Source organism: Coturnix japonica, chromosome 3 (genome assembly GCF_001577835.2).
Source record: "Coturnix japonica isolate 7356 chromosome 3, Coturnix japonica 2.1, whole genome shotgun sequence".
In the NCBI taxonomy this organism is placed as follows: Eukaryota; Metazoa; Chordata; class Aves; order Galliformes; family Phasianidae; genus Coturnix; species Coturnix japonica.
Genome location: NC_029518.1, coordinates 96,672,905 through 96,699,302, shown reverse-complemented (window position 1 = coordinate 96,699,302; position 26,398 = coordinate 96,672,905). Strand labels below are relative to the sequence as shown.

The window sequence follows — 26,398 nt, the reverse complement described above, 5'->3', positions numbered from 1 at the left end:
CCACAGTATCACGGAACTTATTTGGGAACTTATTTCTCTTGACAACCTGAACTGATGACTTAGGAGACATGAAAAAGCAACAATAATAATCCAGTATCTCTTGCTGGTCTGGCTTAAATTGTTTCATAGCTTTCAAACTCCTAAATAAAACCTGAGTGTGGAAGTGGGACATGCCAGGAGCACACAAGAACTGTTTGTGAAACCCTCCTTGCTTCTCTTCTTCCATCAGACCCAAACTGCACAGTTCAAGAAGAAGAAAAGAATAAAAGAAGGAGGAAAGGGATGTTTATTTCTTGTACTCTGGCAATGCAGCTCTGGCATTTGAAATTCTGTTAGAGTTGAACATATCCTAGCACTGGGCACCTTCTCCTAGCTCATCTTCAAGGTAATCTGGAAAGAAAAGATGCAGCAGAAGTGGAAAGCCACTGTCAGTATATACGCTCCCATCTCACTTTATGTATCCAAACCCACCTGCAGCACAGCAATCCAACGAGTTACTCAGTCTGTTTGTGTTACAGGATTCACACCTCAGAGCTTTGCCAGGTCCCTGGAAGAAAGGCAGCAGCGCGATGCTTCATGCTCATTTCAACCATCACACACCAGTCTGAAGGCAGAGCACAGCACTGCGGCGGTCAGAGAACAGACAAAGATATGCTTTGCTTCTAGGGCGTCACAAATACCACTTGGCAACACTGACCTACTGTGCTGTAAAGCATCCGACACCATCTCCTCCTGGGCTCCTGCTGTGTACAACTCCCACAGCTCCGAAATGTCTCTGAGAAATTCATTGTTAAGAATACAGCATCGTTGGGGCTTTCCAAGACCGCCCCAGCTTCTGCTACAATAATAATTGGTATTGTTGCCTCTGGATTTGGTGAGGGCAGAGCTGGAGCAAGGGGGAGCTTAGGGAATCCCTAAAGTCACCCCAACGCCTGGCTCCCCATCTAAGGGAGGTGTGAAGTTAAGGGTCGGCCCTCATCTGTTGTTTGGGTTTTGTTTTTAACACTTCTGGCTTGGAGTCAAATTCAGAAGTTCTGTCAGATTTTGCTAAAGGCTGGGTGGTACCTGATTAATGTACAGAGCAGCCCAGGATGCCCACGATTCCTCTGTCACAATTTACAACATCACCAAACTCTCTAGGAACAGATCCTGCACAGCACCACTTCTAAGCCCAGGAAGCCCAGCAGGGTTGTCTTTTTCCATTTGCAAGCCAAGAACCTCTGCCAGCAGAATTCCTATTGCATCAAAGCAAAGTTTCCCAAATACCAGTCACGACTTCTGACTCAACATCCCAGTAGCAGATTCCTCCTCTGCCCGGCTGTTGGTGTGATGTGTCCTCATGTGCACAACACCTGCTCATCAGAAATGAAGCCCAGTGCTTTATAGCATGAAACAGACATTGCAAACACATGAACTAACCGTGCAAATGAGCCATTTGTTCAGGTTCGATGCACACTGGCCCATTCCTTGGTCTAAGCCCAGTCTTCACATTCATCCAAACTGAGGACAACAAATCCAAATCCAGACTCCACTTTGATTCCTAACAAATAACCCTCATGACTTGACTTCTATGCAAAACATTGAGTTTTGGTAGGGTTTAGTTTTTAGTATCAACACCTCCACTGACAATCAATGGGGTGGGCTGACCAGAACAGACAGAAGATCTGCACACAACACTTGCTGAATATTACACACAAATACTTCTCTCCATTAAAGCTGCTCCATGCAGTCACTCCCTCACAGTCCCACAGGGCCCTGGTACACAAATGCTGTCTGTAGCAGTTTGCTCCTTCAGCCATGATGGTTTTTTTTATTAATTATGGGTGTAACAAGAAATGCACATATATGAAAGGCAACTCCAAGATACCGAAATGACCTAAATAATGGTAATTTCTTGGTAATTTCACACAACTCTGCAACTCGCAGTACCTCGAGCAATCAGCACACGCTGGTCACACAGATAAAAGCTGGTGGCTTTTAACTTTTGCTATCTGAGACATCCTTTCCATTGTGCACATCTCCGATAAGCACCCAGCGGTTGCAAAGAAGAACCACGAGGCTGAAGTCTCAGATCTCTCCTGATTTTATTTAGATGCCAGTGAGAGAAGCTCTCCGGACTGCACAGACCATGAAGAAGCATTGAAGGGAGTAAAGCCAAACCTGCTTTCAATCTGCAGTGTTAAAGAAGAAATCACATCCAAGAAAGGTGCACATGGAGGTTGGAAATAATGTATTATCATGTGGATCTGAGCCAACAAGGGGATCAAAACGTGTTTGCAAATGGAAACTGAATATCCAGACTTCCATGGGAAACTCCTATTCAACAGTAAGGGGAATAAAAATACTCACTGTTCACACGTTTTAGCTGTTAGTCTCAGCTGCGCCTGGTTCTGCTAACACAACATGTTTGCCATTCATGTTTGAGGCACGTGAACAAGTTTCATTGTCACGTACTTCAGAAAAACAAACCAAACCAAACAAAAAAAGACAGAAAAACAGTAAAAAACAAAACATTACCTCCATAAACAAGAAACACAACCAACAAAACAAACAGAAAACCAACATTTTTTGTCAAGTCTTCAAGTTCCAGCCACAATATATGAAGACACTGATGCTGCCTCACGACCAGGACTTGCAGTTTAAGTTCTCTGGTGAACCAGTTTGTTTGGATTCCCCTTGTTTTCATTTCACCTTATGCACAGAACACAGGGATGGAATTTGCCAGGATTACATCAGTATTTGGAGGTGTAGACAGGCAGGGAAAGAATCTGCCCTGTGACGGGCAAAGCCAACACAAAAATAAGAGTTTTAAGGCTGCAGACGGGTTACAGAGCAGTTTTCTAATGAAGGAAGGCAAAGTAGTACCTCTGTAATAAACCCAACAAGTGAAACTATAACAGACAGAGCTGGTCCAGACAGCCCCACAGTAAGAGGAGGAGAATGGCACAGGCTGGGGACCTGATGGAGTTGAACTTTATGACCTTTAAGTGGACTTGATGACCATTAAAGGTCCCTTCCAACTCAAACAACTCTATGAAATGACCCTTCTCACCTGCAGGAGCCCTTGAACAGCCTTCAGGCTGTCCAATAGAGATCATAGAGCTTCCCACTGTTCAGCTAGCCCCATATAAGGGACTTCCAGGTGAACTGCCCAGCAAGAAGTGCCTGTGGATGGAAGTGGAGGCATTGTAAAATCAATAAGGTTGGAAAAGACCTCCAAGATCCCCAAGTCCATCTGCCAACCCATCACTAAAACACATCCCCCACATCTCCATAGTTCTTGAACAACTCTAGGGACAGTGACTCCACAAACCCCCTGGGCACCCTGGTCCAATGCCTGGCCACTCTATGGTCATTACCTCTCATCCTAGGAGACAATGTGCAGAGAAATACTTCCATCTTCCAAATACACATTAGCTTTTTGAGCACTTGCTCACACCACACTGACAAGAAATAGACAAATTCCCTGTAAGAGTGAGTAAGAAGCTGCTTCACACACTCCCTTTGTGGGCAGTAACTGCTCTTTGTGGGATTAGACAGGACTGGCTTGAAGAAAATAAGAGGGGAAAAAAATGAAGTGAATGCTTCTCTTCTTCCCCAAAATGCTCTGAAGCCAACCCAGAGCACTAGGAACCAGAACACTGTCCATCCTCTTATCTACCATGTTAAGTCTCTTTGTTTTAAAATGCTCATGGTGCAGCACATGAAACATTTACAATTCAAAAGCTGGGTTCAGATCAAACTGAATCACCAGGCTGATTAAACCGCATTTAATACACTCATTTAACCTTTATCTAATAATTAAATAACGAACTCATTAGGGAAGGGAGCGGTGTAATTTTAATCCTCATGACAAAAGAGCATTATCACGTCTGTGACAGCTGGTAACCACATACAATGGCCAGGCAACTCACGAGGTTCACGTATCTACTCACTGCCTCAAACCAAGGCTGAGACAACAATTCTTGATGCAAACCAAAGCTGTCCATAGGGATCAGAGGCACAGAAAGTCTCAGCTCAATCGTCCACAATCTAAGGAGATAATCTGATAAAGTTTTGTAACACGTCTCAGTAGGTGAGTCTGCTTCACAATCAAATACACCAGGTCTAACATTAAGAGAATGCATATGAGCTTTTTATAGAGAGAAATGTTATTTAATCTGTGATGCTTAAGTGAAATTGTAGGTCTGTCTCTCAGGATCATGCACTTACCTAACAGCCATCTGCTGGAGTTCAGCTGCAGTACAAGTGCTCCCCTCCCAGCACAAACAGGACAACGAGCAACAACATTTTAAAAGTCAATACAGAGAAAAAGAACAGCAGCTTGAGAAGAGGAAAATTGCTCCAATTTCATTTCTTCCGAGTGCTCGCAAAGGCAGCAGCTCTGCCCTTCACTCAAAGATCCCTGCACTTGCTTTTCCCCTTTATCTCCACTTATTGATTTCACAAGGAGCACCAAGATGGGAACACTCGCCAGGAAGGATGAATGATGCGTGGAGATTGAAGAGGTTCAAAGCCAACCTGCCCAGAGAACTGAGAACCAAGTCCTAAGCACGATTACTCAGCCTTCAGTTCACAAAATAAAAACCATTTTCCAGGAGGAAGCAGATCGTGAAGCACTCAACCTTTCATTCAGCTCTGAGTATTGTTGGGGCGTCTTCAAAACCTTTACATTCATACAAACGTTCGCTTTCCCTCCTCGTAGATTTCAGAAGACACAGAAACAAAAACTGCAATTTCCTAAAAGCATAAAAGAAGGTTTTCTAAGTTGACCACGGCCCCATCCAGCCTGGCCTTCAGCACTGCTCTCAGTGTTAAAAATTCCCTTATAATACCCAGTGCAAACCAACCCTCTTTTATTTCAAAGCCATTTATCCCTTGTCCTACAGATAAATGCCCCCAACGTGTTTCATCCCTTCTTGGGAGTAGTGTTCCAGATCTTCAAACCAATTTGGGGACCATCCTCTGGAAGGCCTTCTTCCTATCAGAGAATCACAGAATCACCAAGGTTGGAAGAGACCCACATGGTTCTATCTGATAACCATCTTTCCATCTCCCATACAGCTGTATTCCCACAGAGCTTGTGAGCATATAGTGATCTAAAGCTCAGAGAGCCTGCAAATGGAAAGCATTATAGGACACTTAAGGCTATTATACTTGTGCTGTAGCCCAGAAGCCAGCCTTTAAGAGCAAAGTTGAGAAACAAAGCTCTTCCAAAAGAGCTCAGTGGGAGGTTGCTGTTAAAAAAAAAAAAAAAAGAAATGGGAGGTTGGGGAATTATTGGGAAATATTAGAGAATAACAAATTAATCTTCCAAGTTCGTTTCATTGCCATCAACTCTATCGAGCGAAAAAGGCTGCTCAGAGGGCAAGAATGGAACGAAGCACAGCATTTTAGGGAAAACAGCTTCGGAAAAGCAGATCTGCTGGGGAAATCAAAAAGGCAACAGAGGTCAAGCAGAAGGAATGGACTTCTACCCAGCTTTTAAAGCGAGGGGTGGCTGAAGTTCCTGAGATGGAATTCAGCAATTAAATTCAAGCCAAAAGGGAGGACCTCCAACAAGATCAAGTAAACAGGACAGAGAGGGGCAAAGTCCCCTTCTAAATGCCGTAATTAAGACATGCAGAAGGAAACAAATAAGGACAAACTCATTTGGTGATCTCTGCTGATCCAGGAATAGAAGAGCCCCAGAGCTAGAAGTAGCTAATAGGCAGCTGAGAGACAGAAACACGTTGGCGATGGCTCCCTTTGTCTTTCGAACCATCTTCAGATAACGAAACTCAGCCAGAACATCAAAAAGTCCCATGAGATCAGGAGAAGGAGTCCCATTTTTCAGCACTAAAGCCACAGGATGGTGCCCAATGGAGAGGAGTTGAGCTCCTAACCCAGGGGTGCAGCCTGACAGCCTCCTGTTTACCCATTTCATCCATGAGCACATTACCAGCACCGTGACCATCGCTCTTAGCGCAACACTTCCATGATGGAGAATAAGCAGCCCAAGCACAGCTGGAAACATGGTGACAAGCTCAAACCTCCACAGTTGCATAAAGGAGCAAGTAATTATTACGATGCTTGGATGAGCTCATCTCTTGTTCTCATCAGACTTGTTTGTTAAGTTATCATTCACTCAATAACCTTCCATTCCCTCTTAAGGCATCAAAGCGCAGGGAGGCAGCGCTGGGTTGTGCCTCTGCTACTGCTGTCCTCACCCAACAAACATCACAGATTCCAGCAAGGACTGAAGCTCTTGCACCATGCTGAGATTTATTGTTTTCCAAACAATTACCGACACACTTGGCAGAATTCAGCATTCTCTTCCCAGGAGAAGCTACGTTTTATGTGGGAGTCGGACAACTCTGAGCTCATAACAAAGTTCACACGGACAAACATGGCCACAAATCATGAAGTCACATGGCTCCCACACCCCTCAGTGCGAGCCAGAGATATTCCATTCAATTTGGAGCATCAAATCCCTCGAGCCAGAAGCATCAGCAACCAACCAACCACATCCTGCCGTGTGCTCTGCAGTGTATCACTTGGGATCCAACGAGTGAAAATGAAGTTATCACATTGTATTTCATTCTTCTGTTTCTTAAGCCTCTGCCAATAAGAACTCAGTGCCCAGCAGATGTGTGCAGTGGGACAGGCTGCTCTCCCAGAACAATACTCTGTCTGAAGGGGAAACAGGAGCAAGGGTTTAATAAGGAAACAACAAGATCCAACGTCAACACATGGGCTGATGGAGGTGGCCATTACGCAGCTGGATGGAGAAGCTGTGCAAGGACCCAGTCCCAAAGGAAGGACCAACAGCAGTGAACCTATTTGGGAATGCAGGTACTCCATTGGAGGGACATGGTTTAGCGAGCACAGCGGTGATGGGTTGAGAATTGAACTTTATCTTAGTGGGCTTTTCCAACATTCACGATTCTATGATTCTGCTCTTCCCATTTTACATCTGCTCGGGGTCCTGCAAGGAAGCTGAGGCGAAACCTGAGCTGAACTTCTTATTTCTTAATCTAAAACCTGATAGGCTTCATGTTATTCTCTCGGAAGCCGTAAATAAACTAAATTTGAGTAGCACTGACTTTTATAGGGCGACCTTCATAAAGTATTGCTAGCAATAAACTTAGCGTTTGGAAGAGCAAAGCTGTAGGTCTTAATTACCCAGATTAACTATCACAGGAACTTGGTAATATAAAAATTAATAATTAGAAAAAGAAATCCTCTCCTCTCCAAGGGCAGAGAGCAGAGGAGGAGGGCAAGGAAGACATGAGACACAAGTAGTTTGTGGCAGGAAAGGCTTTATTCTCTCCCCCAGATTCAAAGAGCATGCTGTATTCTGCATAGAGAACATGGAGAATGAGTTGGGGGAGAGAACACCAAAATCAAAACAAGTCACAAGGCATCAACAATCCCTTGATGACAGGAGAGTAGTTTTTGTTGGCACAGCTCGCGACAGCTGGAGGAGTAATTGCAAAGCTGAGTGAGAATGCCTAGAATATATTTTGCCTTTACATGCTCAGATGAAAGATGCTATCCACGAGCATTTTGCTAACGTTAATTAAATCCACACAGCCCACTTTGGCAGATCAAAAAGTATTTATCCTGATTTTGTACAGAAGGGAATGAATATTTCTGGTGCTTTTCACATCAGGTATCTGCTCTTTCTACTTATGAAATGCCCCATAGATACACACAGCATCAAAAGCACACATCACCCTTCCCAGACCAGCAGCTGTCCCCAGCACATTGCCAGGGCAGAGCTGATGATGATTCTGTTTTCCCCCAGCAGAAACCTTGACTTCACAAGGTAGCAAGACAGCTCTGGCTGTGCAGATCAACAGCAGAGGTGAACACAAATACTGCAGATGGGCTGTAAAGCAATACCGCCCCTTTATGATTTGTTAAAAACAACAACAACAACAAGCAACTGCTCTTCCTTTGAGTTTTCTTTATCACAGTGATTCAGCCTTGAGAGACTACAGGGCTTCCCGCTGTGAAATGCCTCCCTCACTTCTGCTCCATTCCTTGTGATTCTGCTGCTTCCCAGCACTGCTTTCCAGCCACCCGCCGTACGGTCACAGCCCATCCCACGCTCTCAGGCCACTCACCTACACTCAGATCATGCGTTACCAGTTCAAGAGCTCCACAGCAGGGAGGGAAAAATGTCCTTGTCAGCCCAGTCCTGTGGTCACAGCAGCTCTGCTGTGCTGTTAGAGGAGGAATGCTTCCTCATCTCCCCCACGCGATGCTCCAATCAGGGACTGGAGCCTCAGCTTTGGCTGAGTTCCTCCTCGCTGAGCCCCAGGCAAGTGCCTGTGAATCCAGCAGCAAACAAGTTTCATCCATCCTCCCTCTAATTACGCATCGTATCGGCACACCAAGTATCTGAAGGTGGCTTTATGCCTAGCCATCAACAGCAACTGCCACCGATCCAAAGGAGCTGCCTATTCCATGTGCTGATATCTATGCGCTGCTCTTCAGCACGATAAAACAAAACGCTGTTAGTGCAAATGTCATCCAGTGTCCTGAGTGAGAGCAGGGAGAAAGAAAGGCTGGTGAAATATTTATCAAGGAGAGGCATGAAGAATTCGAGACACCCGCATTCCCGTCTTCTGCAGAATAGAGCTGACATCTAACAAAACCCAAAGCAGTTATTAGCTCAACTGACATGGAGAAGTTTGTATTCAAGAGAAGGGTCAGTGCTTGGGATCTATAAAGGGAAGCTGGGAACATCTGCAGGGACGGGAAGAATATGCATAAACACACTGTGTGAACTAAAATACACAGCCTTGCAGTCTTACCATGAGAATATGAATATTTGGAGTTCTTCCCCATCTGAAAATGCCCTTCAGACGGCTGATTACATATGTATCTCATATGGAAATGCATCTAATGATGCAAATGGAAAGGGAACCCAAGAATAAGTGGAGCACATCCAAAGACTTTAGATAGCAAAAGCCATAAAATCAACTACTTCTTAAACATTTCATTTCAACATACACACAGCCTGGGAGAAGATGGGAAATGAGCACAGTGTAAAATATATAGCTTAAAACCTTGTTTTCATTTTAATTTCTTCTTTAACACTTGATAAAGCCCCCACGTGCCTTACAGTGCTGCACATGCAGCAGCTGCTGAGTGATGCCCATTGCCCTCAGGCCAGACAAACACGGGTCTTGCTCTTGCTATAGAGACAACTGATGCCCAGGTGAAGCAGAGTCCATCTCAAATCCCTTGGACGTACCAGCTCAGCAGCAATTACCAGTGCACCTATGGGGCTTACTATGCGGTGAGCACACAGAGTCAAAGCATTCTTCCGACTAAAATACCTGTCAAGAAATAGGAGCTCAGGGATACGAGCTGCCATTCAAACCATCCAGTCTCACCGTCTAGAATATTTTACTCAGGTTCAGCATCATTCCAGACACGTTTCCCTGCCTGCAGCACAGGAGGTGAGGACCTCCTGCCTTTGTGGGGACCCAGATATGACCATTGCTCCCAGACCCAGCTCCAGCTCTTCCCGTGCTGCAGGTTGTTTCCTTCACCATCCAGCTCTCTGCTGCTTCTCCAATCTGCTCACTGAGGACGGAGGTAACACAGGAGTTAAGATAATGCATCTCAACTGCATTTTTAGTGACAGTGTCTTTTATTTTTATGTTTTTTTTGGCTTGAAATCTCACCTATGCCACTGGCTTCTAAATAAATGAGTAAATACTGTGACACTATTAAATGCATCCACTGCACAGCAAACAAGTCCTACAGAAATCTATTCCTTTGCGGTACACCTCACCTTGATGACACCTTCCAACCAAGGCACCTCCAGACAAGAACCGCTGCTCCGTTTTAACACACTGCAATGTGATGCAGCTGCACTGACTGTACCTGGCTGCTGTCCTGGGGTCCTTCCAATGAATGCTTATGGCTTTGGGGCTCAGCTGGGACATCCATCTCCCTGTGAGGACCCTGCAGCACAACATACAGCAGCAAATTCCTGCCCACCTCCCTTGGCAGGTGCAGCACTATCTTAAGTTGAAGGATTTTTGGCCCCTATATATTATATATTCACAGACAGGTACTAACCTCTCAGCCTGCCCTTCCCAGCTCCTCTGTTATCTCTTTGCAGCTGCTCAGGGGTGGCTGACAGCTCCTACAGCCAGGAAACGTTTCACACTTCAGAGAAGCAGCAGTTTCTTACAGGCAGACTCTTCCAGATCATCCTTCACTGAGCCTAATGACTCTAGAAAGATCCCTGGGGAGGGAACACTCTGCTGCCAATGAGCTCCATTAAGTATCCAGCAAGAACGAGCAAAAAAACATTTCTTTTTTTCATTCTCTTTCCAAGTTGGCTCTAGCACAGAACACATCACAGAGCATATGCTGCATAAACAACCTGCCCACAATTCCTGCACTATTTTTTGGAGCAAGGTGGCTGTAAGCGAACATGACCATTTCCAGGGGAGTCAACTGATTTGGGAAAGCACCATAATACAAAAGCACTGCTTTTCTGATGGTTGCCCCACACATAGCTTCTCATGGGGAGGTGGTGGGATCACCAACCCTGTAGGTGTTCCAGATCCATGGAGATGTGGCACTGAGGGATGTGGGCAGTGGTGGTGATGGACTGAGGGTTGGCGTTAGTGACTTTGGAGGCCTATTCCAACCATAACAATTCTGTGAGAGGAAGCTGAACAACTGCAAATACCTTTCAAACACTAACATGTGGGACTTCACTTAGAATGTGGTTTTGCGCCGTAGCTCAGCAGATCTAATGCCATCTTGCTGCAGAAAAGAGATGTCTTCCCCTGCTTCCAAGCTGTCCTCAGTGAGCTGATTCGGGGAGTTGGGCTGGGAGGAATCAGGCACACAGCAGCACAAAAAGATCAGTGGGAGCACAACGCTGGGAGCTGAACCTTCTTTTGCAGCACTGGCTTGACAATGTATCAGTTCAGCTACAATGCACAAGTGCACTCTAAATTTAGATAGCTTTCTAACTATAAAGCCGTATCTCACATCCATTATTCCCCTCCCAACACAAGGACGAGCTATTCTATTATAAATGCTTTGATATCACCACAGTGCTCTCCACCCCACAGGAGCAGACATCAATTGTCATTAAAGTGGTTCCGTTTGTGAAGGTAGAAAAAAACGGAGACAAAGCTAATGGTGGTGAAGGACAGGTTGCCCGAGGAGAGGAATGATCACAGGTTTAGGAGGAAAGTGAAAAAAACTAAAGATGACTTTACTTGGGCTCGGGCTGCTGCTCATTACTGCTTCCAAGAGTCACTTGACAGGTTGTGACCTACACTGCTCTCGGCCTATTCACTTATCATCCATCTCAGGCAGCACAGCCTCCATTTGCCCATGAGTACCACTCAGTGATGGCATCATGCGTTGGGTTTCACCACTCACCTCCCTCAGCCACTCTGCATCCTCACCTTCTCCTCAAGCAGAAAGCCTCTCCGAGCACAGACTCTATGCTGTGTGGGCAGAAGACATGGCTGCTTCCTCCTGTTGATATTTCCATCTACCCCCTGTTGGTCTGGGATTTCCCACAGAGCTTTTAAAGAGCTTTTCCCATTCAGGCTTTGCTCCACTTTAAGAGGTTTCTAGAGCATGTGAACTCCATGTTCGTGGCAGATGCAGACACACTTCTATTTCAGACATTCTGCTTCAGCAGCAAGAAGCCAACTTCTGTCCCTTTATTTTTTCCTAACTATAGTTTGAAAAACAATATGCAGCTATAAACACTTTAAATATACAAGGACTTCTTACTGTATGGAAATAATATCCAACTTCAGACAATAATACATCAGTGCTATCACTGCTGGCAAGAGCAAAGTTACTCTGTTCCCACACATCCCGGTCTGTTGGTGTCACTTGTAAAATAAAACTACTGCTAATTATATAAAAGTTCCTCTGTCAAAAGGTTGAGGGCCGAATCCACAATGTGCTGAGAAAGAATAACGAAATCTAACTTGGACCAGAATTACTGAACCATCCGATTTCAAGACAAATATTTTGTCAATTTATAGAATCATTCGGGTTGGAAAAGACCTCTAAGATCACCAGGGCCAACCACCAACCCCAACCCACTGGTGCTCATATCCCTCAGTGCCACATCCCCACAGTTTGGGAACAGACGGTGACCCCACCACCTCCCTGGGCAGCTGTGCCACTGCATCACCACCCTTTGAGAGCAGAAATAATATCCAACCTGAACCTCCACTGGCACAACTTGAGGCGAATATGTCTCGTCCTATCACTGTTAACCAGCAGCAGAATCTGACAGATCAAGAACTGTGCTTACAGTCCCACAGCCAGCAGCAGACCTGATGAACCACCTCACTGCATCTCAAAGGTAGAAGCGTACAGCAACAAAGACACGCTTGAATGGCAAACCCAAGAGTATCCTATAAATTAGTTCCCCAGAGACCTAAAGAAGGCTTACTATCCCTCTCAAAGGCATCAGCTCTGCATTGCCCCACAGTAAGGGCTCTAGGCAGAATTAAAAGGGCACTAAACCCATCTACAGGGAAAGAGAGCAGCCAGATCAGCACAAGATGAAGCAGAGGATTCAGGAGGAATGGGAAGAAGTGCATTTTCCCCTCCTAAGGGGTGGTTTCAAAGCAGCAAAGCGTTCCTCTTCCACTTCTCCCAAATTAAAGCTCTATTCTGAGAGTGCCCTTGTAAGACTTGAAGTACACCTGTAAGATCTGCATCATCCAGAGCAGCAGCCACAGCTGGATGTTTGCACAGAGGGTTGAGGCACTGTGCAATGCTGCTGAACCCATTCCAGGTCAGCCACCCACATCCTGTCTCTTTTCAGAAGTGGAAACACTAACAGGCAGGGTCATAACCTGACTCTTCAGTGCCAACTATTAAAGATTCAGGTTTCCAGGTAATTTTTCCTGCAGCAATGTCTAAAACAGGTCCAGGCTGAAGCTTGCACATAGAAACAGAAACGAAACTTCAGCCCAGTAACGTAAAGGGAGGCAACAAGAAAGAAGGGCACAGAGTCCTTAGCAGAGTCTGCTGTGATGGGGTGAAAGGAAATCATTTCAAAATAAAAGAGCAGAGATTTAGTTTGGATATAAAGAGAAGTTTCTTTACAGTGAGGGTGGTGAGGCACTGGAACAGGTTGCCCAAGGAGGCTGTGGATGCCCCATCCCTGCAGGCATTCAAGGCCAGGCTGGATGTGGCTCTGGGCAGCCTGGGCTGCTGGTTGGTGACGCTGCACACAGCAGGGGGTTGGAACCAGATGGTCATTGTGGTCCTTTTTAACCCAGGGCATTCTATGATTCACAGGACAAAACCATTTCCAAAAATGAAACATTTCATAACCTTGTCTTTTTATAAGCTAACAACATTTATTCCCACTCTTCATCCTTTGATTTACAACAGGAGGAGAAAGGAGCAAGAAGAAAGGAGAAACAAGTTTAAACAACAACAGCTGTTCCATCAACGCCGGCATAAAGGAGTCACAAGCATCCTGTTCTTGTCTGAGCTGTCGCTGTTTAAGAGCTCTGCCTTTTGAAGAGGACTTTATAACCTCAAACACACACGTTCAGCTTTATTTTCTTCCTCATCAGAAGTCAATTACCCTGCTGAGTAATGACAGAACAATTCCACAAAGCAAATCCTTTTCATATTGAGGCCTTCTGTGATCAAATTGCACTGGAAACATCCTCAGTCACACAAAAGGAGGATTTCACTCGTGCTTCTCCAATCATTCCTAGGGGCCTTGCTCCAAACTTCCCTGCAAACCCGCAGTGCAGCAGTGGCTCCAGCTGACAACACGAGATGATGTACTTTTATCCAAACTGAAACTCCACTGCTCAGTCTTTCATCAAGTCCGAGGCTATTCATGAAGTGTTTACCTCCAGCTGTCTATAGATTTTACTCGCAGAAGCAAATTAGTACCACTGACAAACATTATTTAACTTGTTCCCTGCCTCCCAGTTGTTCCTATAGTAATGTGAGACCCCTGGAGAGCCCCTTTAATACTTTTTTAACCACTCTGAAATAGCTTTGTTATTAAATAACCGCTGGAACATTCTCCTATCACAGGCAAGTTATGGTCTGTTTTCAGGTTTTGTACTTTCTAGTCTTGTTAACAGTCTGCAACACCGCTCCAATCCCAGGTGCCAAAGTCCAGACATACCTGAATTACTTCCAATCAGCCTTGGATACGTGAGTAATATTGCACTCAGGAGGCACTGAGGGAAGCCAAAGAACCATACGTCGCTGCTACAGTACCTGTGGGGCTTGATGGAAGACAAGAGAGCAAAGCAAAGCAGCTACAAGGAGGATCACTGCTGGGTCAGCTCCTTGGCCTCCATATAGCATTCAAGATCATCTATTACCCACACATAACATCCCTCTGGCAAATCTGGAGGTAATCTGGACTGATTTACCTGGTCAGGATGCAGGCTAGAGCCAAGGTATTCTTCAGTTTGCAGGGAAAGCCTCGTGTCATCCCACAGTTATCCATGCTCACATACTTCATTTCTTCTCTATGAGACCATCCCTGCACAGCTGTAGCAGAGACAGCACGGCAAATATGGCTGGAGAACCTGCTCAGACACTGCCCCAGGAGCAGCTCAGCAATGAGCCCAGGGAACAGCCTGGAGAAGACAACTGAGGAAGAGCTGAGCATTGTGCTTTAATGCTGGGGGAAGAAAACCTAACGCCAAGAGGATAGGAAGGATGGAGAACTGCAAATCTGTTCAAAACATGATGATTTTAGCCTGACTTGAGCTCTCCCTCTCTTACCCACTGTGGGATTCAATGAGAACTGTAAGCAGAAAAGAAATAAACACACAAACAGTGATTTATTCTACCTAAGTACAAACCAATTCCTGCAGGGAAAGGGAGGAGAACAGAACTGGGACTGATATTCCAGGCTTAGCAAGCAGAAGCACTTCAGCACATACAGCTGGCTTTGTCACTGCGGCACAAAGGCTCCCTGTTACCACTGCACCATTACAGCATTGTCCCATGCAGCCTCAAGCCCAAAGTTCAGCGGCTGTATTAAACGAAAAAGAAATTGGGTGATGGTGTAAGTCAGTTTCCTTGAGCTCCCCATTCAGAGCAGGGATCCCAGCAAGCACACCACACTGTCCTTTGCTCCAAGCAGAATGAGGACTAAAACTATATGGAGTGGCTCCATCGTGAGCTTTTTTCCTGTGCAAACTCAGCATGTTACAACCCTTTACCATGCTGGCCATGTTATTCAGCCACTGTACTATACCAGGACAAATAGAGTGTTCCAATGCTGTCCAGGAAGAGCTGATCTGTTGTAGAGATGGATGTCTGGCACACTTGCACCCTGTAAGGACTTCCTAGCCAAAAATAACATTGAACTCTACAAGAGAAACAGTTATTTGGCTGTTTGGACCCTAACCACATTAAAAATGACTCTCCATTTACTATCTTACTAAACTGTACCTGCAATTATCACTGTAGGCTGCCTGAAGGTTAGTGAGCCAGCTGCATGTAACTTCATGTATGCATAAAGAACAATGAGAAAGAACTAGTATATACAAGAAGAGGGAGAGGAAAGAATGTAAAATCTCAGGCTGAGGGTCCATCACTGGAACACTTTGAGTAGTGACAGAGTCCTGATCATCCAATGGCTTCTATACGCATCTCTCCTGCTCCTCGTGCCATGTACATCCCCTGTCCAAGGGATGTACAAGGTGCCCAAGGCCGTGGAGATTCACACTGAACACAGGGAAACACTTCACTAGATCGGTCACAGAGCTGTGACTCAGTGCTGAGGAAGAAAACTGTGACTTGAGAACCTGGCTTCTCAGCCTGACCACAGGGCAGGACCTTAACCACACTCGAGGGAGCTGTGATTCACCGTAGAGTAGCACAAAAGCCATACATGTGAGTCAGGGCTGAAATACAAAACCACAGAGCTGGCTCAGCCCCAGGCACGTCAGTTTGCAGACCATCATCGCAGACGTGGGACTACAACGCTAAGAGTTTAATCGTGTTGTATTTCAGTTTTACTTTTGGGAAGTCACAGCGCTAATAAAATAAACAGCGCTTATGCAAAGCACAGGGGATGGAGGAGCGTGTCTCTTCCTGGCAGGATTAATACCTGTTAGATGACACAGTTCTGTGTTTTGCCAGATAAGAACTACTCTGGTTTTTTTTGATCCAACTTCCCCTCTTAACCAATGGAGGGTGGGAGAAGCTTTAACATCCGAAGCACTTTGTGTCCCCATTTAGAAGAGGTGGTGCATGCAAACAGCCATTTAGTTTCCTGAAATTGCTGCAGGATACAAAGATACGTCACATATCCCGGCTGACAGCATCGGCACAAAGGCACACAATATCTGCCAGGGCTCTTTGTTAAATACCACACTGTCCTAGTGACTCAGTGCACTGGAATGCATCAGGTTTATTCATAGCTTTTCTGATACAGACTTTACATTAGGCACAAATTTCTGCCTTTTAGAAAAAAAGAAAACAACCACATATCTATGGCTTATTATTATGTGGAGCACACAACATTCCTGGCCTCTTTTCCAGGGTTATAAACACAGCACTGAAACTAAAGGCCCGAGTCCCAAACCAAATGGCTCTTTCAGGATTCTAACAAGTAGGATTTCAAGAACGTTCAAGAGAGGAAAACCCAGATATGCACCACAACCAGATTTCTTGTCAGAAGGAGAAGGCAGAAGAGCAGCCAAGAGGTCAAAGTCACTGAACATCACCCGTAATGAGAACAGCAGAATCAGCTTTGGATCTGTCGGTCTGGAATACTGGAAGCATCAACCACATCCATTTACAGCACGGGCCCTGCAATACAGCCTCCCCCAGCATGTAGCTCTCCTGCCAAGTCACGAAGCCTCATGTGATGCTTGAAGAGAAGCTTCCTAATACTACAACCCCAGCCCAGATATTTAGACATTTAGGGCACAGTCTTAAGAAACGATGACTTGTTAAGGACTTCTATGAAACAGTTTCTTTTCCCATTCCGATCTATGGCAATCAAAGACAGAACTTGCTTCCAACATCTCCTGCTGATCTGAATTCACATATGCAGACTTCTTGCTTTAATCACAATCTTCTGCCCTACAAAGGGACTTCAGACCTCAAACCTTTGTCCCCTACTTCTGTTCTTCATCAGACCCACAATAGCATACCTGGTTCTGAAGGTCAGTGCTGAGCCTGCCACACACAGCATCGGCTGAAAGAAGTGCTCCGCAGCCAAATCATGCCCTGGGGAAGCCTTGTGGCCTTGTGCAGATTGCACAGCTGTCAGGCTACAACTTACAGTGCTCTCTTTACGATACGCAAGGAGAAAGAGAATTCAATGATATTGACTCATTTTAGCTACTGAAGTCAGCAGATTTGACTCTAAACACGCTCAGGATTAGACCTGTCCATCCAGTTTCCCCTTGTCTTTGGTTCATGAACACCTTCAGTTCTGAAATTCCTCATGTTATCCTTAGGTGAGTGGCCTGCCAGGGTCATTAGAATGCAATTAACTGCGCAGCTGTCTCAGCCATCGCAGCTCCCACGCTCACCTGCTGTGTCTGTGCCTGCATTTTACATCCCAAAGCTGAGAGTCAGCCTGCAGATGCCTACAGTGGGCAGTTAACTCCTTCAGCCTGGCTATACACCAGATGGGCCAAGACGTTCCACTTAACCAGTATGTATTAACTGAAGTCCCTCACGGTAACAAGTTTAACACTATTTGTAGACACCTCATAAAGCACAGGCTTGTTAAAACAGCCCATTAGCGTGCGTGCAAGATATTTTAATGTGTAAAAAGTCCCCATGAAATAAGAATTTTCTCCTTTACTTCCAGAGAGAAAAAAACAAACAAACAAAAAACATCCTCACCCCATTCTAGGCAACACTCTCCAGTGCTTTCTTCATACTCTTTCCATCCCATAAGTCAAGCCAAGCCTCATTTAACTGATTTCACAGCATGCCTCTAAGAGTAACCCCTGCATCTGAGCAGGTTCCTCATCCTCCCTCCTCACTGAGTTCAGCAAGGCTGGAACAGAGCAGGTGAACTGTTGCTCTCCTGACCCCAGGGCCTCTTCTGCTCTGCAGCACAGGAAACCACACATGACACATGATTAAATTATGTGGAAACGCCTTCAGCATAGATTTCCCACAGCCTCCAACAGGTACAAGGCACAACTGTATTGGCTCTTTGTTCTGCTGGAAGAGGGGCACGGGCAGAATGTAGCACTTGGGATAAAAGGAGATAGAACCATTAATTACCGCTTCTCCCAAAGCAAAACAAGAGTTAAGCCAAAGGAGTTGGTATTTCTATGGCAGCGTTGTCCAAATAAGCAGAATTAATGCTCCTCTCCAGTGAAGTCATCCTGAAGACACCACACAGCGTCACAGCAGTAGGCACTAAAAGTCCCATCCTAGAAACATAAGGGTACTTACTGGAGAAGGTGATCAAACAGAATCTGTCTCTCCTCTGCAGCCAGCTGTCCACTCATTCACCTGGATCCTATCAGAGAGGGAAAAAAGCTCTAAGTAAAAACAAAGTGACAGATCCAAGAAGTAGATTAGCTGAGGAAAGCCAGGCAGACCCTCTGTAACATTAAGGATGCTGGCATAGCCCAGAGCACTGCTGCAATGCCTGAGATCAGCTACGGCACTGCTTGCCTCCAGAGGCTCTCAACAAGGCCCAGCCTCATCCTAGGGTAAAGCAAGGTATTTATTTAATAGAGCAGCACCAAAGGTACAAAGTTTGGTTGCTACAGAGAACCACATCTATTTGTGACACGCACTGACCACCAAAAGCACCATCACACGTGTGCTCCGCCTATTACATGGGGAATAAGAACTCCCTTTGCAGGATGCAACCCAGAAGGATCAGAAGGGCTGTGATCCAGCACACACAGACACAGTGGTTCAACAAACTTTACCCCTGTAATAAGAAGCTGCTCAACTGCTGCTTAACCCCACTGTGATTAAGCAGAATACCCATGGTGTGGTGTTCTGATACAAAGAAAAGCAAAACGCATCACTAGCCATATGCGTTAATATACATCACTCACACACCAAGTGTGCTCCAGAAAGATATTAAATCCACATTCAATTAATAGACACCCCTCTTAAGATGGGCATTCAATAATTCCCTACCATGCACAGAGATGACTTCACAGGAATGGAATAGGAAAATAGGAACCTCCTCATCTCCCTGCCAATAAAATCTCAATCCAAACTTAAAACAACAAGGGGTCAGTGAGGAGGGATGAGGGGCAGGAGAGGGACTGATGTTGCACTATTGTGTGCTTATATTAAAGACTCCTCATCAGAAAATTACTCCAAATGGGTGTTTTTCATGTTTCTCAATAACAGAGCTAATGGTTTTTATGTAAATGCCATTACTCTCAGTCAGACCTGCACAGGACTCAGCCCCATCTCCCCTTCAGGCAGCCAATCTAAATGCAAATTATAATCAAATGGCAAAACCACGAGTTTACTGGATGAGACCAAACGTTTTACATTAAGGACAAAGCATGTACTTGGAGAACAGCCCTCCTTATCGTACATACAACACCTGCTTCTTCAACCCAAACAGACATGAAAACTCAAGCCTAAGTCGATTCTCCTTTGCAGCCCTGCTGTTACCTATAGAGCACAGAGCACTGTTTGCAGGGGAAGTGACTCTCCTTGGCACAGAGCTGGAAGGAGGAGGTGGTGCTGTGGGATGGGGATTGGGAGGCAGAAATTTAGAGCCTCTCTCATGGCATAAAAGCTTTTCAGAAGAGCACTTAAATCACAACCCCCCACCTGGAGGATAGATCAAACACGGCGCTTCGTCGGCGCTGATTACAATAACGCACTAATGACAAATGCGGTAATAAATAACATTAAAAACGGAGCTGGTTATTAAGCAGAACGCACAGAAGAGAAACTAATGATTAAAGCGAAGGCCAGAAATCTAACAGCACAACTACTGCAAAGGTCTGTGAGAGGGCCCAGAGGGGAGCAGCTCCCAGCAGCACAACAGCAAAGCTCCCATTCCCAAGAGGTGGATGTGTCCTCAGAGGGATGCAGCCAATTAGCGATGGCTCCAGACGTGCTCGTTACACGGGCTTAGTGCTTTGTATGTTTTGGAAGAGCGTATCGCAGGGATATTCGTAGAGCAGAACTTGGCTAATTAACGTTAATAACTGAGAGGCCGCTTCTGCAAACAGCTGGATTTTGTGGATTAGGCAGCCAGAGGAAACACAGCGCTGGGGAGCGGAGAGAGAACGCGGCTCAGTGGGCACCTGGCTGCTGCTCCACTATTGCAGTTAATGATTTATCCACGGGCCTCAATGAGCACGAACAAATGAACGCACAGTCTGTAAATGCGCGGCCCAGCTCTGTCTGACTGCTGGGGTTTGACTGCCCATCAAAAGAGGTATTACATTCCAAACCCCAGCACTGCCTGCCGGCCCCCAGAAGCTTCTCATGAAGATTGGCATCTCTGAAAGCTCAGTCAGCTCCTCTTCTTCCACAGCTGCTTTGACACAGCTCGTGGTGAAACAATTGCTCACAGACCCATTGTATTCTGCACTAAAACACGACACAGACTTTCAGTCCTCCATCACAGCACGGAGCTGCAAAGGCTCCCTCCTCCTCTTGCTCCAAAGCCATGGAGAAGGAGCAGAGCTTCCCAATCCAGCTTTGGAAAAAGGAGCCCCAGCTTATGGCTTGTCACCCCATCGAGGGCAACTCAGACTCATCTCAGAATTGTCTGGGTTAAAAAGAACACCTAAAAACCATCTTGTGCCACTGCCAGCAATGAGCAGGGTCAGCTCACAGCCCCGTCCAGCCTGACCTTGGCTGTCTGCAGGGGACCAGGCACCCACCCCCTCTATGGGCAACATGGGCCAGTGCCTCACCACCCCTATTGTAAAAATCTTCATCCTTAAATCCAACCTAAATCTCCTCTCTTTCAGCTTGAAACTATTTCCCCTTGTCCTATCACAACAGACCCTGATAGAGCCTGTCCCTTCCTTTCCTACAACCCTCTCTCAGGTACCAAAAGGCTGCTCTCAGGTCACCTCACAGCCTTCTCTTCTCCAGGCTGCACACTATAAGAGGCATCCCATTCCATGGATCATTTTTGTGGCTCCTCCTCTGGATACACTCCAACACCTCCATGTCTCTCCTGTACTCAGGACTCCACATCTGGATGCAGCAATCCAGGTGAGGCCTCACTAGAACTGTACAGAATGGCAGTATCACCCCATTGCCCTGCTGGCCACGCTTCACAGAATCACAGAATGACCCGGGTTGGAAGGGACCTCAAGGATCATGTAGTTCCAACCCCCCTGCCTAGCAGGGCCACCAAACATACACCTTTACTAGATCAGGTTGCCCAGGGCCCTGTCCAACCTGGCCTTGAACACCTCCAAGGACGGGGCATCACGCTTCTTTAGATGCAGCCCAGGATACTGCAGGCATTGTGGGCAGCCAGGGCACAGTGCTGGCTCATAACCCACCTGCCATCCATCATTACCCCCAGGTCCTTTCCAACAGGGCTGCTCTATCCTTACACCCCCAGCTCGTATTGATAGCAGGGGCTGCTGTGAGTTCAGGCGCAGACTCTGCACTTGGCTTTGTTGAACCCCAGGAGGTTGCCACGTGCCAACTGCGAGCTGTGGGGGAATAGGAAAAATAGGAAAAAAATAAATAAAAAGGGAAAGAGCCCTTCTGAAACAAGCTCACCTCTTCCCCCATTCACACACCTTAGTGCTGCAGATCACAGCCCACCCCTGCAACAGATGTCCTGGTGAAAGCAGCAGCACTGTGCAGCCAGCAGGCACAGCCACTGAGGGAATGCAGCTCCAGGAGCACGGTGCATCGAGGACAGCGCTGCTCAACCACCCCAGATTTCACGCACAGCCACCACCATCATCTGATTTCACAGGCAGCTCCTGACTTCAGCTGTCAAACCAAACCACAACCGCAGCCCATTTGCTACAGCAGCGCGCTTGAAAAGCGGAGCTGTTCCTGGAGCCATTTCCTCCCTGAAATTAAAGGTTCAAAACTCAGAGACGCTCACCCCGACCCACGGACTCGCCGCTTCCCTTTGCAAGAGTTCAGCTTTGCAGCAGAGTCTTTTCTTGCTGCCTTTTGTGCGAGGCTTCACGCTACGATGAATGGGTGGAAATGCAAAGCAGGAGTTCACACAAAGAGAAACCAGTGTGTGAGGTGGTTTCTTCTGCAAAAGAGAAGGAGCAGCAATGACTTATTGCCTCATTAAAGAGCCCCAGGCTGCGTTTTTATTGGATGTATTTAGACGCCAGTGGTAAAAAGAAAAAAAAACAAGAGTTAAATAAAAAAAAGAGAAGGGGGGGCACTTATATTCTGGACCTGGATACGTTCTTCCTCCTCTTCAAAACCAGAGCGTAAGAAACAAGCAATGTAACTATTCCCACACAATGGGTGCCCTAAGTGCTGTACATCCTTTGGTGCCCATATGGCACAGGATTTTGCCTCTTGGGGCAGCCTCAAAGCCAAAGGCACCAGTTGCAGCTGTCCCATCACCTGCAGACACCCAGCCACCAGCAGAAGGCTTCCACTGCTGTCACCAGTCCCAGCATCAGGGCTCCCCAGCAAATCCACCAATGCTGCAGCAAACCAACCTCAGGCAGGACAGAAGCAAGGTCTCACCACCTTTCATCCAGGGAATGAAGCACAACTCGGACACGGTCACTCTCTGCTGACTGGTAGAAGCACCTCAAGGAAGGCTTTTTTTCCTCTGAACGCTCCCAATTGTGGCTCACGCCGAGTTATTTTTGAAAGCAGAGAAGCAGATTTCTGAGCCTCTGAATGAGCAAATGCAAAGCTTTTATTAAGCAATAATAGCTCAGACAATGGTCACCATTTCCCAAGGGTCTGAACACCGCAGCTGACAATAAGCCTGATTCCTGTAACAAAACCCCCCTTGCAGGCTCACAGGGTTTGCTTTGTACGGTCTCAGCTCAAATCAGAGAGTTAAAACATTTGCAGCGTGATTTCCTCCAGTAACATCTGAGCAGAGATACAAAAATCACTGGGAAAAGCCCTTCATGGCGTCCCCTTCCTCCTGTGATAGTACAAGTCCATTTCTAAGCAATCCAAAGACACCTCCCCATCCAGCTGGATCATTCCTAGCTGGGCAAACCAGTCCATCTTTCCAGGATCAGGAGACTGGGGGAAAAACCCTTGAACTTCCTCACAGCAATCTATCATTGTACCATGATCCTCCTTGAAATGGGAAGAAACAGCCCCACCTGCCACCAACCAGCACAGCTGGATCCAGCCATCACATCACCTCTTTGTTATTTCCAAAGGGGGGAAGCTGCAGCTCAGAGCTCAAACAGCCTCTCCAGCTTTCCATCCCGGCCTTGTGCACGTCACTTCTCATTCAGTTCGATGTGGCTGGCCATGAACAATTACTGCTGCATGTGAACGAGCTGATCTGGCTCTCTATAGCTGGCAAAAGAAGCAGGCACTTTTAGGGCACATAAAACTTGATTGGTTCAAGATGTCTACTTAGGACAAGATGAATTGTCCTGCACAAACGGCTGCTTTTCTCCATTGACTATAAAGCAGAGCTCAGGGAAAGAAAAGAAACAGCTTAGCTACAGACAGCTACATCTGTACAAAAGACCTAAATGCCTCCCATTCAAATGCCCTCCTCATCTTAAACAGTAAAGAAACTAATACCCTAAGTTCATTAGCTCTTCAAACCAGGCTCAGCCTGCAAGAGCCTTCCTACTCCATCATCGTTTCTCTCCCTCCCTGCACTTGTCCCAGCAAAAGCATGGCTTACCTGCACAGCACACCACGGTTATATTTAAGCTTTGCTGCCAATAGTTTCAATGCAATCATTTACCGACCCAGCTGACCATACAGCCAGCATAGAGATGAAGTGCTTGTTTTGTGTTTCTTCCCAAGGACTCTCTTCACCCAGAGAAATCCCTCAAGTTGGCCTGAAACATTGCTGAAAAATTATCCATTATCTGCTGGTCTGTAAATGGCCATTCACATTACAGATGCAACGAGGGCTCTGTCCAGAAGAGTGCACAGAAATGCAGGATGTGTTCAGAAAAGGGAAGTACTCAAATTAAGGATGCCAAACACACCCAGATACTGCCATTCAGAGACTGCACATAAGCACTTTTTGTACGGCAACATCTGTAAATCAAAGCACATTATTTCCCACCCTCGTAATGAAGAGATTTGCTGGGTTATCTAGAGATCTGTCTGACGGTGGCAAAGCTGCTGAACCTCGTGCAGCTGCCTGAAATGGGCACTCAGGCAGAGAGCTCACTTGTGATGCTGAGCAGTGCTCGCCTCCAATGAGCAAAACTCGGGGTGCAGTGAGGAGAGTGGCCACAGGTGACAAATTTGTGTGCCAGCAGCCAGTGCCTGGCAGATGAATGAGTCCCCATCGACCACAGTGAGGATCACAGGCAGACAGGCAGCAAGCACTTCATCACATGCCATGATAAGCCAGGAAGACTTGAATACTGCTAGCACAGACAGTGAGGCTTGAAATGCAGCCTTAATAATAAACAGCTTCATTTAATCCATATTCACAACACCTATCTCCAAAACACTCTTCAGCCATTTAACTGCTGCTTCAAGTCATAGAATCACAGAATCACAGAATGGCCTGGATTGAAAAGGACCACAAAGACCATCTGGTTCCAACCCCCTGCTATGTGCAGGGTCACCAACCAGCAGCCCAGGCTGCCCAGAGCCACATCCAGCCTGGCCTTAAATGCCTGCAGGGATGGGGCATCCACAGCCTCCTTGGGCAACCTGTTCCAGTGCATCACCACCCTCTGGGTGAAGAACTTCCTAATATCTAACCCAAATCTCCCATACATCTAACCTAAACCTCCCCTAAGGCACTAAGTCCATTATCACTGGATTTGAGGATCCTTATGGATGCCTTCCAACTTCAGATATTCTGTGTCCATTATGAGAAAGAAGTGGGAAGCAGCTGGCTGAGTAACACTGGCCAGACATCAGGACTGTGTACAACTGGGCCAGTGAAGTGCTGTGTGCCATATAGGGCCCCTTCAGCAAGGCTTGAAAAGGCCTGAAAAGCCACGCACCTTTGAAAGCATTGGGAAGGTTCCTGGTAGTCCTGCAGCCATTTGCCATCTGATGTTTCATCTTCAGGCTTGGGAGAAGGCAGATCCCAGCCCACCTCATGGCTGACAAGTATCTTCTCTGCACTGGCCTATGGAGGATCCAAGCCCGTATCTCAAAGAGCATGTGCCAAGGCGAGCTTGTTTTAGAATGAAAGGCCACTGTCCATAGAGCTGTTCCAGAACCTGGGGAACGCCCATGGGCAGGAGAGGCCTTGGTGCCCTTCTGGATCATCTTATCTTCCACAAAATAAATGAAACCAGCGGATACCTGCACTGTGTCTGCTGACCTACACAGAAATCCCAACCAGTCTCTTGTTTTTTCAATCTCATTTTCAGCAGATTAAGAAAGATTATCCCAGGGGTATGGCGACCAACCAGAGTGCAGGAGATCATTTCAAGACATCTGTAATAGCACACAATTAACAGCCTCTCCTCTATTTTGTCTCACGGCTGCATTCATTAGGAAGACAGGTTTTTTAATCACCCTCACACAACACCTTTACTAGCAACCCCTCTACTTCCATTACTGCCGCTGGAGGCCTCAGGCTCCTCTTTCCACCCCTTGAAATAGATTCAAGGCAACATCTTCATTTCCACTCCTGCTCATCCACATTGAAGCTGCCTATACGCACATGCAAAACAAGCACAAATTACACCATTAACTTCAGCTTAGTCAGCTCACACCACAGACTAAGTCAATATTTGACAGATATTTAGCAAGGACTAGAATTTATTTCAAATCAGCGCATCGTGCCCACAAGAGCGGATTTAGCAGAGGATGAGAGACAACAGGACACGCTGCTTGGGATCTGGAGGACAAAAACTCACCGCTTTGTAAGCACAGAATTCTTTTAGCTGGATTCCTCCTGTTGGCACAAAAAGGAGATGAGGGGAAAGCAGGACTTGAGCTCAGCCTTCCAAACCTCATGAGGAACAACCAGCTTTCCTGGGGGCAATGCTGTGCGCGAGTGAAGACGTCCCATCTTTTTTCCCAGTTTCTGTTGAAAACCAAGACTGTCTATGGTCCAGAGGTGAGCCATGAAGATGATCAGGGGGCTGGAGCACCTCCCCTATGACGACAGGCTGAGGGAGTTGGGTTTGTTCAGCCTGGAGAAGAGAAGGTTGCAGGGTGACCTCATTGCAGCCTTTCAATACCTGAAGGGAACTTACTGCCAGGAGGGGAGTAAACTCTTGGAAAGGGCTGACAATAGCAGGACACGGGGAAATGGTTTTAAGTTAAAAGAGGGAAGATTTAG

At 46.4% G+C, this 26,398-nt stretch overlaps 1 protein-coding gene across 11 annotated transcripts in view; it reads right to left on the bottom strand.

Annotated features, from left to right (window-relative positions):
• EXTL3 (exostosin like glycosyltransferase 3) overlaps nt 1-26,398 on the bottom strand; it is a 104,286-nt gene that overhangs the window by 54,998 nt on the left and 22,890 nt on the right. For 7 of the 11 annotated variants that reach the window (XM_015859679.2, XM_015859685.2, XM_015859687.2 and 4 more), the window contains one exon: nt 18,430-18,496. The exons of 1 other annotated variant lie outside the window; for it this stretch is intronic. The gene's annotated coding sequence lies outside the window, so the exon portion shown is untranslated. Of the gene's footprint in view, nt 1-8,111; nt 8,325-18,429; nt 18,497-22,054; nt 22,192-26,398 lie in introns of those variants that run through there. 3 more of the 11 variants (XM_015859684.2, XM_015859688.2, XM_015859680.2) reach the window with 2 other exon arrangements.